The sequence below is a fragment of the Daucus carota genome, chromosome 6 (genome assembly GCF_001625215.2).
Source record: "Daucus carota subsp. sativus chromosome 6, DH1 v3.0, whole genome shotgun sequence".
In the NCBI taxonomy this organism is placed as follows: Eukaryota; Viridiplantae; Streptophyta; class Magnoliopsida; order Apiales; family Apiaceae; genus Daucus; species Daucus carota.
The window spans coordinates 21,468,364-21,482,163 of NC_030386.2; the positions used below are offsets into that span (position 1 = coordinate 21,468,364).

At 31.4% G+C, this 13,800-nt stretch overlaps 1 long non-coding RNA gene across 2 annotated transcripts; it reads right to left on the reverse strand.

Moving 5' to 3' along the window:
• Positions 1-314: 314 nt before the first annotated feature.
• Positions 315-2,299, reverse strand: LOC108225810 (uncharacterized). Of its 2 annotated transcripts, none has more exons than XR_001807635.2 (5): positions 2,112-2,299; positions 1,694-1,990; positions 1,282-1,417; positions 732-777; positions 315-626 (listed from the first exon to the last, which is right to left on the reverse strand). It is a non-coding gene; the product is annotated as an uncharacterized LOC108225810 (long non-coding RNA). The 2 variants fall into 2 exon arrangements; XR_010284926.1 differs by having other exon boundaries at positions 1,961-1,990; positions 2,112-2,295.
• Positions 2,300-13,800: the final 11,501 nt, after the last annotated feature.

Genomic DNA, 13,800 nt, shown 5'->3' on the forward strand with positions numbered 1-13,800 from the left:
TATCCAAGCGTCGTAAGTTCTATTTAGTGGGGCCCACAATTTCACTAAATTAATAGCTAACCTTACGACGCATAGTTCGTCATAAGATTAAGAATTACGACAGAATCTTCCGTCGTAAAGTAACTACCGACGGAATCTGCTATGAACTTTCGTCGCAAGTTCTAGAGAAAAACTTAAACTTACGACGAAATATTTCCGTCATAAATTTAAATTTATATATTTCAGTTACCTGCTATATTTTCTAGTATTTTCTGTCATGCAAAACTTGCAGCAATAAACAAACCATTTGAATCCTATTGATAGCAAACTAAAAATAGACCAAGCAGATGAAATACGATAAAACATATAAAAAATGTCTGATTCCATTATACTATGTGTTCCATATGGAGTGGTTCTCTCCCTGTTACAAGCTTAGACATAATCTTCAACTGTAATATTATAATAAACAAGTCTGATGCTTGTGCAACCCACAACTACAGCAAAATCCAGCCATGGAAACCAACTCTGCCTATCCTTAAGTTGTTTTTCAAATTCAATCAACTTTTCCCGTATAGGCTGCAAAAAGATCCTTTATTATTCGTATCTTCAGGCACAAAATCCTTCTCAACATCGAGTCTCACTTCAACCTGCAATACACAAAAATATCAAATTTATGGTCGAAGTGCTGAACTTTGGCTAAAGAAAATTGTTTCAAGGAAATATACAAATTTATAATGCGTAACAAATATTACCGGAGATCTGATAGGAGTCGACTAGATTTGATCTCCGCCATCAATTCTGGCCCATAAATCAAATAAAGTTTACACTAATTAGTTAAGTTATATCAAAAACTATTAGCACCTTTTTCCCTAATATCAAGTAATATCACATATTTACATAGGCTCACTTCCCAAAACAACAATTTATCTATTACAATGAAGTTTCTTCTACCTCAAGATTATCCGGAAGTTGCAGATTTGAGTCGAGAAATTATGGAAATTATGCAATTAAAAGTGAGCATATAAATCCTACCTTTAGTTGTTGAGCATGACAGCATTGATACTTATATTAACAAAATCAGAATAAGTGAAGATGTTACACATGCACTGATTAATAGGTAAACATAATTCATGACATAATTGACAGATTTAATTAATAGATAAATTTTAACAAGTCTCGTCATAGCATATGCAAAGGAACATCAAAAGAGAGGTTGTAAGATCATTAACAACAAATTAGCGACTCATAAAATCATATCCTAGTAGTAGACAAGCAACCACAAGCTCAATGGTAGTGATATACCATATAGTGCACCCTGGTGCAGAGTAAACTACCAAATTGGATATTACTGGTTTTGCAGATTGTATAGTTAACAGCATCTAGTGACTTTGAAGAAGCCTTGGTATTGTGCAAGATGCTTCCTCCAGAGGATTTGAACCTTCAAACAGCAAAAGAACAGTCAATTCATATAAGGTGGATCAGTTATTTATGTTTTTTATCAACTTATTATATGTCAAGATGGTGATGTACCATCTACAAGCTACAAAAGTTTTCTATTTATTTATTTATGCTGACATAATCCAAGCTAAAAAATTTCACAAAAGAAGCATTGTATATCATTTAAAATTAAATCGTATCTGCTATTAGTCTGCTATATCATTTAAATTCATATATACCAGGATGGCAAAACAAGAAAAGCTCCAACCAATCTTACCTTCCTCTTGCCTAATACAATCTCAAACTCTTGCCTGGCAAATGGGTATCAAGTGAATCTATTGGGAAAAAGGGGGGAAATGAGACAGAGATGGATAGACAGAACAAAACAAAACTTGCATATATGTGCATCTAAAAATCTATTATAATAACATATATACATCCAGAATCCAGATGCATCATATTACATGAAACCAAATCGAGGAAGTACAATCGAAGCAGAAACCAAAGAGAGGAAGTAAATGGAAGCAGAGAAATTCAACCAAACCTCAAGACGTCCCAAGCGAGCCAGATTAGACTGAAACAACATAAATTAATTAAAGAGGGATATTAAGAAAAAGATCAAACAACAAAAATCTTGATTCAAAAATAAAAAACCCTAATTTCGATTGAAGCCCAAATTGATTGAAGAAACTCACAGTTTGGTCGATCCCTGAAAGTGCAGCTCAAATAAACTGAAATCTACCGCCGAAAGTGAGAAGAGAGAGCACAAACAGAAAATCAGAGAGAGAACCTCTTTTGCAAAGAAAGACGGACAACTAGACAAGAAAGGTAGAGTCAATAACAAAAACTTTTACCCGCTTATCTCAAAGTTGCCGCTTGTTCTCAAATTTTAAGCCCGCTCGAATATTTGACCGAGGCGGGCATTCCGTTTTAATTTTAACAAATTATTCATTAAATTTATATATATATTTTATTATTTTCAAAATATTATCACTGATGTAGCATAATTTATATATGTTATATCATCAAAAAAAAATTTTATTTTGAAATATAGTATATATGTATTTATATAATAAATTTTATTTATTATATATTTGACAAATAATATTTCCCTTTTAATATTTATGAAACTTATTAATTATAATTTTTGAAGTATCATAGTAAGGAAATATATATAGACATATGTCATATTTATTATATAATAGTAAGGAAATACATATATCCATGATGATTTTTAAAAAAAAAAATAGTTTCATGTATTGGGTAAGGATTTCATTAAAGACTAAGTAATTTTGACTACAAAATCCACACATCAAATAAAAAGCATATTTTTCAATCAATATTAACACGATGCAATTACATTCGTACGGTTGGATCGTCCAAAATAAATTTTTAAATTTAGTTTCATGTTCTGGGTAGGTATCTGATTAAAGACCCGAGTAATTTGACCGCATTTGACTTACAAAATCGACACATCAAATAAAAGGCTATTTTTTTAAAAAAAAATATTTTAATTAGTATTAACATGTTACATTAATATCCGTACGGTTGGATCGTCCAAATTGATTTTTAAAAAAGTAGTTTCATGTTTCGGGTAAGTATTTGATTAAAGCCTAAATAATTTGACCGCATTTGACTACAAAATCCACACACCCAATAAAAGACTAATTTTTTAAAAAAAAATTTTATATCAATATTAACACGTTATCCTAATATCTGTACGGTTGGATCGTCCAAAATAATTTTTAAAAAAATAGTTCAATGTTTTGGGCAAGTATTTCATTAAAGGCCGAGTAATTTGACCGTATTTGACTACAAAATTCACACACCAAATAATTGGCTATTTTTTTTTTAAAAAAAATTTCCAATCAATATTAACACGATGCAATCACATCCGTATGGTTGGATCGTCCAAAATAATTTATTTAAAAATAGTTTCATGTTCCGGGTAAGTATTCGATTAAAGACTAAGTAATTTGACCGCATTTGACTTACAAAATCGACCCACCAAATAAAAGGCTATTTTGAAAAAAAATATACTTTTAACTAGAATTAACACGTTACATTAATATCCGTATGGCTGGATCGTCCAAAATGATTTTTTAAAAATAGTTTCATGTTTCGGGTAAGTATTCGATGAAAGCCCAAGTAATTTGACATCATTTGACATTTTGACTACAAAATCCACACACCAAATAAGAGATTAATTTTTTAAAATTTATTTTAATAAATATAAACACATTACAATAACATCCGGACGGTTAGATCGTCCAAAATGATTTTAAAATGTGGCTAGTGGCATTAAATATGGTTGGTGAATTTACGACGGAATCCGTCGTAAGTTTGTATGCAAAAAACGGCGCCGCCTTTCGATCTGGCACTTACTTCTTTTTTGAATTTAAAAAATATTAAAATAACGAACTTATGACGGAAGACCACATTCCGTCATAAGTTACTAATATAAAAACGACACCGTACTCAGAACTGAATATTTTTTTGATTTTTTTTCAAATATAAATATATTATAATAAGAAACTTACGACGGAGTAATAAATCCGTCGTAATAACTTACGACGGAAATCAATAATCCGTCGTAAGGTCAGGCGCGCAAGACTTCCGTCGTAACTTTGCCGTCGTAAACAGTGATCTAACGACGGATACTATGATTTCCGTCGTAAGTTCGCGCGCCCCACAGATCCGTCGTAAGTTATCCGTCGTAAATGACCCATATTCTTGTAGTGTTATATGAATATTAGAGCTCGGTTTTTAAATCAGTATTTCAAACAAAAACGATTTCCTAACTTATAGGAGTGTTTATCTCTTTCGATCTTATCTCTAACTACTCCTATCCTATTTCAAATTATGGTTTTTATATAAACGTTTTACTGAGTTTTGTTTACAACGTTTCTACGCTTTTTACTCAGTAATCTTCACAAGTTTAAACGTTCAAATTGAGAACAAATTATACGTGAGTTCGGTTGGAACAAGAACGTTGGAATTTGTTAGCAAATTGACCGTTGGAATTTGTGTATATAAACTTGAGTGTGGTTTCCGTTTTGATAGAGAACAGAACACACTTCAAGCTTCTGAAATACAACACACTTACATTGCAAAATCTTTACTTGAGCTCTAGTAATTATATTCGATTATATATCTATATTGAGTTCATAGTTTCGGTTGTATTACACTCATACATTGTATTGTTCAAAGTGTAAAGTTTTGTTGCTGTGTATCGAGCTTGTGAAACAAGGGAACAAGGGGACTAGTTAGCTAGAAGAGTATACTTGGGAAGTATAGGTCTTGGAGAGCTTTTGGTTCGTCGTTCAGGGGTTTCAGCAAGCTGATAACAGGAACAAGGGATAAAGGGAGTTATATTATTGAATCATTGTAATCGTTAACATTATTGATTACTAATATAATCTCTTACCAGTTGGTAGGGAACCAGGACGTAGACCATTAGGGTTAGGGGTCGAACCTGGCTAAAATTCACTGTGTTGCTAGCTTACTGATTATATCTGTTTTGCATTGCATCTGCATTGTTAGCTAGCTGACTGTTTACTCTGATAATTAACAGCAAGCTGTCTGTGACAGTATAACTATTCGGTAACATTAAAAATCGGTCATATTAGCCATAACACCTATTCACCCCCCCTCTAGGTGTGTAATTTCATAAATAATACACTAGAAGAGTATTTCTTATAATTTGAATCAAAATATTAAATCAGACAATTATATATTTATTAAATATTACCATTTAAATAAATTTTGAATATTGGTTAATTATGTATTGTAATTTTCATTTAACAAAGATAAAAAATAGATATGTCATATTATATATAAGAAAATATAAATTAAATAAAAAAATATATGAAATTTTCAATACAAAATAATAGACCCTTAATAAAGATAATACTTATATGTGTGTGTATTATAAAAAGTCATAAGCACGATATATTATGAATTAATTAAATAGAATTTAAATTATAAAATAGCACATTTCCAAGCATTATATATTTATATATAATAAAATAATTTTTCAAATATTTTAGAAATATAGTAAGCATACCTTTTGTTTTGTATAAGTTATTGGATTTTCTGCCTAAGACAAAAAATTGAGAAAATAAACATATGATATACATTGACAATATATTATTATTTTTTTGACAAATGCAAGAAAATTTCATTAACTCGAACATAATACAGTCGGGACAAACCCCAACTGCCGATACAACCAGGTGGTAAAACAAATAACATACTAAAAACAATTAGATGATTTGTTTCCTGATCGTTTGACACATAGAATTTAACAATTCTTGAAGCTAAAAACGAAATCAAAGACATCCCAAGCGATCCAAATTGCACCAACACCTCTGGAAATAATAACATCGCAATTGACCCTATCACATAAAAACCATTGTTAGCACAATGTTAAGAAACACCAATCGCATAAATTGAGATTGGAGAAGTGGTACCACAGCTATCTACATGCCGGACACCAGCTATAGACATGCCGAAAACACCCCAGCTATCTACATGCCGGATACCAGCTATAGACATGCCGAAAGTGTAAACCCGTGAATGATGAACGATCTTTGGTTGTGAAAGGTGAGCTCTTGCAATAATCACCACTGTCCCAGATTCGATACAGTTTTTGCAGATCACCAAATATATCAATAAACTCGTTCTCAACAGATCCAACACTAAATAGATCCAACCATAACTAGACGGAAACATAACCAAACACTCCAACAGGAGAGACAAAACACACACTCCAAAAAGAGAGACACACAAACGCCTAAAAAATTGGGTTTTATTGAAAGAAAACTAACAAGAGTAAAAGATAAGGAAGAGATTGGGGCTTTCCACCGGAGAAAACCAGTGGAAGCCCCTCGATATCTTATTAATTTCAAGTGGTGGACTGATTACAAATTACATTGAAAATATATTAATTTATCTATAATTTGTTACTTTTTTTTACGTAGTAACCCGCAACCGACGCGAACGAAGGTAAACGGCATCGAGTAATAATCACAAATTCTCCTCCCTTTGTGATTAGCAAGCATAATACACATATTTTCCATTAAAATATGAAAATTTTAGCATATTCATTATTTTATATATAGAATATTTATTATTCATTTTTATTAAGTAAAAATATAATATAGAATTAATGAGTGTTTTAAATTTATTTAAATAAAGATATAAATATTTTTAAAATGATATAAACTATATTTGAAAATAATAATGGAAAATTTATTAGTATTTTTTTAGTTATATGGTTTCTATTGTTTTATATTGTCTTCTAGTTGTTTTTCATGTATTTTAATTTATTTATATTCTAAATTTTTGTATTACTCGAAAGTAGAAAATTAAAGTACTTATGGTGTAAAACGATATCATATAAATTATGCTTACTATATTTCTAAAATGCCGGGAAAACTATTAATTTATATATAAATATATAATACTTGGGAATACAATATTCAACAATTTTAAATTCTATTACGGTTTAATCCATAATGTGTCCTAATAAATAATATGTAGTTAATATTATCACGTAGGTATGATTTGTTATTTATTTTGTTTTTAAAATATGATATTATTAATTTTTTTATATAGTATATAATTTGTGTGTAAAATATAATATATTCAATCCTTGTCTTAATTAATGGAAAATTGCAATTTATATTCAACTAGCGTTTAAAATTTAATAAAACAGTTATGATATGAAAATAATTACACGAATATATGTTTTAATTTATAAAAATATAAGTGAGATAAGTGAGTGACTGAAACACTAGGTGAATATGAGAAGATCATTAATACCAAGCATTCCAAAGTTTGAAGGTGACTGCGATCACCAGATGGAGAACCTCTTGAGATCAAAGGAATACTCGAGTATTGTAGAAACTAGTTACACTAAACCTCCAGGAAAATAAAAATTTTGGAATTGCTGAAAAGGAAAGCTTAGAGGAACTAAAGCTAAAGGATAGGCAAAGAATTATTTGTTTCAATCAATTGACAAATTAGTTCTAAAAACTATCATATAAAAGGACACATCAAAACAATTGTGGGATTCTTTGAAGAGAAAATATCAAGGAAATAAAAAGAGTTCAGCGTGCCCAACTCCAAACACTCAATGGAGTTCTTGAGATGAAAATTGGTAAATCAGTAAATGCTGGAGAAGCTATGTTAGATGTGAATATTATCGAGAAATCTTACGCACTTTGACGGAGAAATTCAATTATATAGTTTGCTCCATAGAAGAGTCAAAGGATATAGATCACTGGATGAATAGCTCATTGCTTGTACATCAGCAGAATATCGAAAGGTTAATGGTGAAGAACAGACCCTTAAAGTTACAAGTGGTGAAATAATCGGGGGAAGATGACGTGGATATACCAGAGGCACGGAGGAAGAGGACGCGGAGGAAGACAACCTTTCACTAAGGCCAACATCGAGTGCTTCAAGTTTCAAAAGTTTGGTCCCTCTCAGTATGAGTTCCTTTACTCGGATAAATTAAAATGTCAACTTTGCAGAGTTTGATTAAGAGATGGTACTCATGGCTCATGTTGAGATGGATGATTACACAAAGAATGGATGTGGTTTTTGGATTCCGGATTTAGAACTCGGAACCTTTCATTTGGATGAAATATCATTCAAAAAAGATGTGCGAAACTCGATATATAATACTTTTAAGAATTACGACTAACAATATATTGATATTTTTTATAAAAAATTTTAAATGGGTATCTCATTTGAGTCAGTTATATAATGTGACCCACTTGATGCATTTGAACGCAGTAAGTAACCTATTTGATAATTAATCTATTGTGTAAATATGATTGGGATGAAAGTTGTAGCAAAAAATATAATGATAATTTTAAGATGAATGTAACGTAATGGATAAAATAGTAATTTTAAATTAAGTATAGCACAAGGGGTAAAATGGAAATTTCCAATTAAATGTAAAATTAATATAAAAAGATAAGACTAGTATTAGGCATCAATTAATCCCTAATTGAAAAACTAAAGACTAATCATTTGAAGAAAGGAGGATCGCTAGTGCTAGTCACAGTCTTACAAAGTCGTTCAATCTCGAACATTATCATTGTTCCATCATGGTAAGTACTTGATTCTCACTTTTTCTCTGTAGGGATCTAGATTTGTATATTTTATTATATGTGAATCGTACCTGGTGTTGTATAAGTACTTGATTCTCAATTCTCAGTATTGGATCTAGATTTGTATACTTTATATATAGATCGCACATGCTTTGGTATAATTATGAGATATTGTAGCCGATCACTTTGATATATGGTGCCAAAAAGCTTTGAAGCTTGAGTTAGCAACTCTTATAGTAACAAGGATGATGAATTTATTTATTTTCCATTTATTTCCGCTTATGACATTTATACATTTTATTATATAGCAATTTATATAATTTTAGTATCTACTCACACAATCTTATCTCACATATAATAGAAACCTTTAAATTAATAATTTGTAAAGAGATTGTCCCTTTAAATTGATAAAAACATTCTAGGCCCAAGTCAGAATATATATTAACATTAAGCAATTCATAAATCAGAAATTTAAATTTTACAGTAAATTATAGTGTTTAATCTTGGCTCAGTCCTTATATAAAGCGATGTTTATAATTATATACATATTTTATACACTTTATGGATATGAATTGTTATGGATTAAAAAATATGTGGGTGAACTTCGTGTTTTTAGCTGCTCTCGTGACGAAATTCAACTGTCTTTATGAGATGCCTAGGTACTTTTAACTGAATAAATCAAAGACCAATTCAAAAACATAGTTCAAGTTGTGCGGGGTAGATCCCTATATGGTAGTTTCTCAAGTCTTTTTTTTTTTGACAGAAAAGTAGTTTCTTAAGTCTTTGAAATAGAATAAAAGTAGGTATTTCAGATAGAATAAAGTTAATCCTTCATCTTTATTTTAAGTAGTTGATGCTTATCCATGAGTCTTGATAGTCATCCCTGAAATAGTTAGAATTTATATATAACTCTAATGTTTTGAATTATTTTAGTAGCTTCTTGAGTGGGCTTGAAGTTACAAATATGGGCTTTGAAGGGATGGGGGCCCGTGCCTTGATGTTTGACAACCCACTTATCTTAAGAGTGGATGCACATTGCGCTTTTATTAAGCTTGATTAATTAATTATGAAAATAATTAATAAATTAGAGCAAGTCCAACAGTAGGGCTGTTCACGAACCGAGTCGAGCCGAGTTTTAGATTTTTTCTTATCGCACCGAGCCGAGCCGAGCTTTCTTATCGAACAAAAAATTGTGTTCGAGCTCGAGCTCGTTAACTAACGAGCCGAACACGAGCTTGTTCACGAACAAATACAAGTCGAGCCAAGTCGAGCCGAGTCTGAAAAATTAAGGTCAAATCCCTACTTGGCTCTTAAAATAGCAAGCAAAATAAAAAATTTTAGTGTTTTTTGATGGTACCATATTATAGTTAATATTCTCCTGATCGATTTGATATATTATATGTTGAATTCGGCATTCAATAACATGTATATATTACGAAATTATTTAAAAAATATTGTATTTTTTCGAGCTTTAACGAGCCGAACGAGTTCGAGCCGAGCTCGAGCCGAACACACTAAAAGCTCGGCTCGAGCTCGTTTTCTTAACGAACACATTTATGTGTTCGAGCTCGAGCTCGAGTTCTTAACGAACCGAGCCGAACCGAGCTTTTATCGAGCCGAGCTCAAGTTTGTTCGCGAACAGCTTTGTTCGTTAACATCTCTATCCAACAGTGTCCTAACAAGTGCCTTATAAATATAATAAAAATAGTGTCCTAGTAATTTAGGACATCTTTTTGATACATGAACTCCAACAACATGTCTTATAATTATGCTTTATTATTAAACAAATAATTTATTTGAATTAGAAATGGAGGGAAGTGAAAAAGTAAGAGGAGAGAGATGCATTGAAGTGGTGGAAAGTTAATATTTTAATGTGAAAATTAGTTTAGGACATGCTTTTGTCTACTTTCCGTTCTTTGGTAAGTACAAACTTTACAACAATTTCATCGCTCTCGATACAAAATTTGATGACGTATATGAATGTGCTTACTATAACCGTGGAAGACAGGATTCTTGGTCAAGTCTATAGCTGACTTGTTATCAACGTAAATTACCACTGAACTTGGACCAACATCAGTTAACTGTATTAACAAATTTCTTAACCAAATTCCTTGGCATGCAGCAGCTGTGGCTGTCATATATTCAGTTTCACAAGAAAATAAGGCAACACACTTCTGCTTTTGAGACACCCATGTTATCAAATTCTCGTTCAAGTAGAAATACATGTCGCTCGTGCTGTTTCGATTATCCGTATCTCCAGCTAAGTTGCTGTCAGAAAACCCAGCTAGTATATAGTTACTAGTTCCCTTCGAGTACACCAACCCATATTCAAGTGTCTCCATCACATATTTACCAACTGCGTAGGCAATATGCGCCCTGGTGTGAACCAAATACCTCAGTATTAAATTGGAAATATGCCATTGTTGCCAAATGCAATGAGGATTTAACAACCGCTATTTGAATATTGGAAATAGAACTTTCCTCTTGGTTTGTTAACATTCATCGAGGACGGTTGCAAAATGCTTTAATTGACTAATGGTTTGTTAATGCCACAAGGATTAAATTGAAAACTTAGGTGGTTGTTAAATAGAGACCGAATATTGGCATAAAAAAGACTAATAATTTGGGATATTTTATATTTGAACTTGAATATTGGTAGTACAGTGGAATAAGTAGGATTATACTTGATTACAATTTGAGAAAATCGAATAAAAACAACCATTTGATTAGCCTAGGCTTTCATACTTATTGAGACAGTCCTCTTGAAAGTGCTAATTTTGTCATATATTTTCTTCTAATACCGCACTAAAATTCGATGAAATTTCATATAGAATTTGATAGTGAACATTTTGTTGAAAATGTCTATTCATACATATTTCTTTCTAAATTGCAAAATTGTCTTGTGTTCTCTAGCAGGGCAATCTGGTTGATCAAGGAGAAGTGAGGTAAAATATTCTATTAAAATCATTGTCCCTAATTTGTAATATGCTAAAACCAAATTAGTTAATAGTCTTTATAATGATGCATAGTTTTATTAACTTATCTTGTTTTTGACAACTTTAGCTCGACCCGGAGGCAGACTCGTATTGATAGCCTATATCAAGATGAGGATTCTAAGAAATCTGTTATGGAACGGACAGAAAAAGTGCTGCAAAACATACCGGATCAATATCCTAAATTTTTAAAACCGATGGTTGAGTCCAGTGTTTCCAAGAGTTTTTGGTTGGTATGCATCTCGTTCTCTCCCCTTAAAACTATTTGTTTTTTGGTTTTGTAGACAAAGTCATTATTAAATTAAAAAAAATTATTTATTTGGAATATAGATATTACCAGCCGACTTTTGTAATTTGTACATGCCAAGCGAAGATGTTAAAGTTGTCTTGGTAGATGAAGCTGGTCGAGAGAGTGACACCACATATCTAACAAAACACCATGGTCTTAGTGCTGGTTGGAAAAGGTTTGCAACCGAGCATGAGCTTGTAAAAGGAGATGTGTTGGTCTTTCATATGATCACACGTTACGTATTTAAGGTATTTTTTTTCTAACTTAGATACTTTGTGCCTGTTGAAGTTCCACCCTTAATATTTGCCGTTAACACACAGATTGAAGCATCACTTAATTATGATACTGATTTTTGTTGGCTATTAAATAATTTGATCATGCTTTTGCTCATGGGTAACTGTTAACATATCTATAACAATCTTGTTTGAAATCTATTTATGCAAAACTTTATTATTAGGATATAACCATGACAAAATGGTTGGTCAAACTTATGGAGAAATGGTGTACAGGGATGTGTAGAGGAACTAAAATCGTTGCATAAGTGTATAATGTTTCTGTAGACATTAAATACGAAGTTCCTCGATGAGATACTTCATTAGTGCATGTTTAAGTTGCATTTCATCACATAATGTTTTTGTAGATATTAAGTGTGAAGTTCCTGGATCAGATACTTCATTAGTTCATGTTTATGTTGCATTTCCTTTTTCTTAGATAATAGGCAGATTCAAATATATTGATTATTATACTGATTCTTATTGCGGGTGCTATTTTGATAAATACTTGGTCCCATGTTTTATAGGTGAATATAGTCAGAGTTTGTGGTCTGGGTGTGACAGATGCAGCTCTACTACTTATGCGTATTCACGATTCTGAATATAGAATTGGTATGTATTATATTACTTTGCTTCTAGCTTTCTGCTCCTTAATTAGAGTGTGTGTCCTCATCATCCCAAACTCATAATAATTTAAATATATATATTTTGAAGGTAATGATGTTGCAGATCATTTTGAAAGACAGCTGGATGACTGTAATGTTGATAGAGAAGGTAAAAAGTTTAAGATCTGTTTTGATAAGTAATATTCCCTCAGTCCCTTTAGGTTATTAACGTTTTGGATAGATGGTCCGGCATGCGTTTTAAAACTACTATATAGTTTAGTTTCATAAATTATCTTAATTATTTTTCCTTCTAAATAAAAATTTAGTGTTCAAACTTTTATTTTAAAAATAAAAATGTCAAAAATAAATTATGGAGCTATATTTATATTTTATGTACGTTTTAAAATGTGTGTCAAGTAATAGAAAAAAACTGTTAACAAAATAGAAGGGACGAAGGGATCGAGTAATATAATAGCAAAAGTACTGATAGTTATAATTTTGACTTCTGTGTAGATGAGTGATCTGGAATTACAGAGTAACTGTGCAATGGGCTCAATCACTATGGAACTCATCTTACGGAAGATCATTATAGTAACAGCATAGATTGCCAGTAATATGGAGGATCAATCCGTCCAGATCTTGCAAATTATTTGAGAAATTGAATTTCTATGAAGTTCCTAGCCCATGTTAAGTATGTGGTTTATTTGTTGAGAAATTGTGCTCAAAGGATGCTGATAGATTCTCTTGACCTTGTTAGCTAAAGAGTTGTTTGGTTTAAATCTCAGGCTACACGTTGATTGTGGCCTAAGAAAGGTTTCAATAGCGTTTTAGATGCATAATAATGTTGTTGAATTATACATGTGTTTGTAGAGTTAAGTCCGCATGTAAATTGCAGGATTTTTAAATAAGATATAAAAAAAACAATATTCAACTTGAACATGCAGAGTAATGAAGTATTTAATTGAGGAACTTCGCACCTTAATGTCTACAAAAACATTATGTGATGAAATTCAACTTAAACAGGCACTAATTAGCAAAAAAAAAAAAAACTTGAACAAGCACTAAAGAAGTATCTAATCAAGAAACTTTTCACCTGATATC